The sequence below is a fragment of the Fukomys damarensis genome, unplaced genomic scaffold (genome assembly GCF_012274545.1).
Source record: "Fukomys damarensis isolate Sample0158 unplaced genomic scaffold, DMR_v1.0_HiC HiC_scaffold_17, whole genome shotgun sequence".
Taxonomy (NCBI): domain Eukaryota; kingdom Metazoa; phylum Chordata; class Mammalia; order Rodentia; family Bathyergidae; genus Fukomys; species Fukomys damarensis.
The window spans coordinates 60,614,385-60,620,510 of NW_022900929.1; positions in this window are offsets into that span (position 1 = coordinate 60,614,385).

The window sequence follows — 6,126 nt, forward strand, 5'->3', positions numbered from 1 at the left end:
TACAACATAAATATGTTCACTTCGGGGAACTGGTTTCTACATATCATGTCTTGATTCTTTTTACTTGCCTTTCTCTTACTCCTCTCCTCGCCCTCATCTCCCACCATCCCCACATATTCCTCCCATGCACAAAAACAGACACGTTGATCAATGGAAGAGATCTGAGGATACAAAAACAATCCCAGGCATCTTTAGCCATCTGATCTTTGACAAAGGGTCCCAAAACATGCAGTGGAGAAAAGATAGCCACTTTTACAAATAGTGTTTGGAAAACTGGTTATCCATGTGCAGAAAAATGAATCCACACTCTTATCTCTCATCCTATACTAAAATAAAGCAAACTAGATCAAGGACATAGATATAAAAACAGAAACAAATCTCCTTAACATTTTTTTAAAAAGGAAAAGAAACAAGTGAACTAAAATGGTACTCTATGAATTATTTACTTAATACAAAAGAAGATGGTGATGAAGGAACAGAGGACAAAAAAGAGAAAATAATGCAGAAAGCAAATGGAAAACTACAAACCCAGTCAACAGTAATTACATTAAATACAAATGCATGAAGCACTCAAATCAAAAGACGAAGGTTATAAGGGGATTTGTAAATGATCCAAATATATTCTTTCTACTGAGATACACAATGCATTTTAGATTCAAAGGCACAACTGGTTAAAAGCTAAATGATTTTAATATATATATTCAACAAAAATTATTCATAAGACAACTAAGTTGCACTAGAGATAAAATAGTCTTTAAAACAAGAAAAATCTGTCATTGAGGATAAAGAAAGATATTTGACATTGATAAGGACTTGCCTATCAAGAAATGTAATAACTATAAATATACATACTCCTAATAACAGAGCACCAAAATACATGCCATAAAACCTGGCAGAATCGAAGGGAGAACTAGAAGCTAGAGACTTAACAATAGAGACAACTGCCCCCTTAAATAATGGCTACAGCAACTAGGAAAATATCAAATGAGGTAAAGATTTGAAAAACACTATAAACAAACCACTCCTAACAGACCTGTATAGAACATGTTACCAAACAACACAACTTCAGCAACTTTGGAATATTTTCCATAAAATACATACCAGGCTTTAGGATAGACTAACTATACAAGACTCAATACATTTAGAAGGACTGAACTTATTCAGAGTATGTTTTCAACCATGCTGGGAATATATAAAAATGAAGCAGGAGAAATTTAGGGAAGTTATGTATCACAATCCTAAATAGCCAGTGTATCAAAAAAAAATAATTTCAAGACAAATACTTTAAGATGAATGAAAATGATAGCAGAACATATGCAATCATATTGGATGTCACTAGAGAAGTGCTTGGAGGGAAATTTATGCTTTAATTCACATATTACAAAAAGAAGATCTCAAATCAGTAACCTAACTTTTTACTCTAAGAAATTAGAGAAAGAAAAAATAAATGCAAAACAAGGACAAGAAGGGAAATAATAAAGATTTCATGAGAAATAAATGAAATATAGAACACAAAAATTATAGGAAAAATCAATTAATCCAGTGGTTGGATCTTTGAAAAAATTAGGAAAAAGAGAAAGACAACATGTACACATTTAATAAAACGGCTGAATAGAGGCACCCAGCACTCCCACGCTCATCCAAAAGAAGAACCAAAGCAATCATTTTATAGCTTCATGTTGAGATGAGTGGAATCAAGAAAAGCACTGGAATTCACCAGTATAAAAATGGAAATTCTATAAAATTTAGCCACCTGGGACAGCAGCACAGTGAGAGAAACAAAAGTTACCAACACCCATGGACTGGCTCCACAGCTGGAAGGGAGATCTCCCTCTGGCAAGGGTGAAAGGGAGTCCTAAAAAACTGTATCAGCGCAGGTACTAGAAATACCCTAGTTTTGTAGCTCACAATTTAAATATATGAGTGCTGGATATCTGCACAGCTGTCTGGTTTGGGAAGGAAGTCACATAATCTCCCAGTGAACTCCAGAGTGTTGCAGCCAGGAGCCATCTTAAGAAAGTGCCAATTGTCTGAATTTGGACTGCTCAGGGAGCCCTGCAAATTTCCAACTGTAGGATTCTCTTAAGCATGCCCTGCACTGGCTCAGCCGGCCTTTGAGTCAGATTTGGCTCAGTGGAGTGATGGACACAAACCCATCAAGATCTGAGAGCGGCCCTCTGAGATGAGAGGTGTGGTGAGTTGCGTGCTATTCTGAGCAGGTGAGAAGACAGCACTGTAAACAGGCATCTAGGTGGAAAAGGAACTCTTGAGTTTCCACTGCTTCTCGCTTCCCGTTAGAGGTATTCTGGGCCATCTCGAGCAGTGCCAGTGCAGCTTAGGCTGCTGCCCTTCCCACTGGGTGCACAGCCATAGAAGGTCTGGAGAGATATTTTGCCAGGTGCTACATTCTTCTCTCACTCATTTCTGCAAGTAGTTCAGATGAGAGGAGTTTTCCCAGCTCCACTGCGACCCACTTCTACTCATTTCCTGCCAGGCACCACGGCTGAAATAATTAGGGGGAGAAAAGTCCCAGGCAACACCTTGTCCCCAGAACACTCAATGAAACAGTTGCAGAATACACATTCTTTTCATTAGCACATGGAATTTTCTCTAAAATAGGCCATGTAATAGGTCACAAGAATTTTAACAAATTCAAAAACTTGAAAGCTTATCATGTACCTTTTCTAATCACAATGGAATGAAATTAAACATAACAGCAAAAGAAAATTTATAAATTATGCAAATACATGGAAACTGAACAACACGCTTTTGCATGAAGAGTGAATCATTAAAGATTTCAGAAAGGAAATTTAAAAATTCTTAAAACAAATGAAAAGTAAATACAACATACTAAAATGTGATACACAGCAAAAGCAGTACTAAGAAGGAATTGCATAGCAATAAGACCCTATATTAAAAAAAATAGATCTGAAAAAAACTAATGATACATCTCCAAATCTTTCAAAATCAAAAACAAACTATGCCCCAAATTAGGACAAAAGAAATAAAAAATATTAGAAAAAAATAAGTGAAATAAAATCTAAAATAATAATACAAAAGTCAATGAAACAAAGTCCTTTAAAAAATTAAATTTATAAACTTTGAGAGAGAGAGAGAGAGCTCAAATAAAATCAAAAGAAAAGGAGACATCACAATTGATACCACAGAAATTCAAAGGATTATAAGGGATTATTTTGAAAAATTATATTTTACCAAATTGGAAAATCTAGAAGAACTGGACAAGTTTCTAGATTACATATGACCTACCAAAATAAATGAAGAAGATAGAAAACACCTAAATAGATGAATGTCAAGTAATGAGATTGAATCACCAATAAAACGTCTCCCAACAAGAAAAGCCCAGATAATTTGGACTCACTGCTGAATTTTACTGAACTTTTAAAGAACTAACCCCAATGTTTCCCAAATTATTCCATGGTAGTAAAGGAGTGGAGACCCTCCATAAGGCTAATGTCACCCAAAGATTAAGAAAAGAAAATAGATGCAAAAGTCCTTAGCAATATACAACAAATCAAATTCAACAGCACATCAAAAAGATCATAACCATGTTGTCATTCTAGTGATGCAAGGAAGGTTCAACATTTGGAAATCAATATATAGTACACATAGAATGAAGGATAAAAATAATATGATCATCTCAACAGGGACAGAAAAAGCATTTGATAAAACTGAACATCTCTTCACGATTAAAATTCCATGAATAAATTATATGGAGAAGGATCATACCTCAAAATAATAAAGGTTATATATGACAGTCTCGTAGCTAACATTATACTGAGAGGAAAAATAAATCATGTCCCCTGAAATCAAGAACCAGACAAAGTTGTCAATTTTTGCCCCTTTAATCCTATCTAGTATTAGAACTGTTAGCCAGAGAAGTCAGGCAAGAGAAATAAATGAAAGGCATACAAATAAGAAAAGAGGAGCTCAAATTATTCCTGTCTGCATATGATACGATTCAACAGTAGAAAAATCTAAAGACTATACTAAAATACTAGATAGATGAATTCAGTGAAGTAGCAAGATACAAAATATATGTCCAAACTCAGTATTCTTTATATACATCAATAATAAATTTGTTGAGAAAGAAAAGAAAACAATGCCATTCACAATAGCCACCAAAAATGCTGGGAATAAACTAAATAAAGTGTAATGCTTTTGTATGAAGGTTATAAAACATGGAGTAAAGAAATTGAAGTAGACAGTAAAAGGTGGAACAACTTCTCATGTTCATCGGTTGGAAGGACTCATATTGTTAAAATGTCCATAGTACCCAAGTCATCTATAAATTCAAAGTATTTTCCAACAAAACACCAGTGATGATTTTCATAAAAAAGAAAAAACTCTCAAAATTCATCGAGCAAATATTGGACTTCAAGGCATACTATAAACCTATCATAATAAAAACACTCTGGTATTCTCACAGAAACAGACACAAGCCTTTGGAACAGAATAGAGAAGCCAGATACAAATCCACAAGTTTTAAACAATAGATTAAAACAAAGACATATATTGGATAAAGGACCTCCTTTTTTTAACAAATAGGGTTGGGAAAACTGGGTATCACATGCAGAAGATTAAAACTTCACCCCTATCTCTCAACCTGTACAACAGTCAATTCAAAGTGGATCAAAGACCTTGATGTAAGATCTGAAACTCTGGAACAGCAAGAGAAAAATATAGGAGAAAACTTTTTAAGTTATTGGTATAGGCAATGAATTACTGGGCAGGACGCTAAAATGGACAAAAGAAACAAAAATAAAAATTGACAAATGTAATCCCATCGAACTAAAAGTCTTCTTCACAGCAAAGGAAATAATCAACAGAGTGAATAAACATTCATCTCTCAAGAGAACAATTTCCAGATTACACAAAGAACTAAAAAATCTCAACAACCAAAAAACACATAATGCAAAAAAAGACAAGAAATTTGAATAAATCCTTCTCAAAAGAAGAAAGCCAGTGTCCAATAAATATATTGGTTCAATATCATTAATCTTTCTTTGTATTTGCCAATATAAACCAAAGCTATGATGGGATTCTATGTCACCCGTCAAAATGGCTATTATCTTTCTAGGAGCGCTACGCTACAGATCACTATGTCCAGGCCTAACTCACCTCCTCCTGTGGATGAGGCAGGGCCGTGTGGGAGGATAACAGGGGGCAAGAGGGAGTGTGAGAGCAAGGCCTGGCCTAGAAGAGGACATGTCTTCCCTCCCATCCATTCCCCATAAAACCATCAAAGCCCGATGTTCTGCACACCTTAGCTATTCCCCCGTTCCAGTTACAGACCAGCCCCTTTTACCTCCCCCTGCACTTTCCTTGTTTCTACCACTATAAATAAATGTGCCGCAGCTGCCTGGTGGTCTTTTTCTTTCCTCAGGGAGGAAGACCCCTACTTGGCCCCAGCTTTGTTTCTCTGTTCTTTTGTATCTCTTTGTTTTTTGTTTTTTCCTTCACCCCCTAATGAGACTGAGATCTTCACTCCATGTAGGTTGTGATATTATCTAATTATTTAATTAGAGAGAGAAAAGAAAAAGAAGGAAGAGGAGGAAAATGAACAGGAGGACAAAGAGGAGGAGAGGAAAGGAGAAGAAGAAGAAAAGGTGAACAAGGAGGAGGAGGAGGAAGAGGAGGAGAGGGCAGGGGAGTGCAGGAAGAGTGGGGGAGGAGAGAGGAAGGGAGGGGAGGGAAGGGAAGGGAGGAAAAGTGCTGGCAAGGGTATGGAGAAAAAAAGAGCAATTATACATTGTTGATGGGAAAATAAAGTACTATATGGAAAGCAGTGCGAATTCCTCAGAAACTAAATGTACGACTATTATATAATCTAGTTATTACATTCCTGGGTATAAATCTGAAGGGAATGCCAGCACACAAAAACGATACCTACATGCTCATGTTTTTAAGCCCCTAATCACAGTAACTGAGAATCACAGTAGCCTAGGTGACCACCGAAAGACAAATGGATAAGGAAAATATGGTATATGAGCACAATGAAGTCTTACTTAGCCATAAAGAAGAAACTGCACAGAAGAGAGAGAGAGAAAGAGAGAGAGAGAGAGAGAGAGAGAGAGAGAGAGAGAGAGAGAGAGAGAGAGAGAGAGA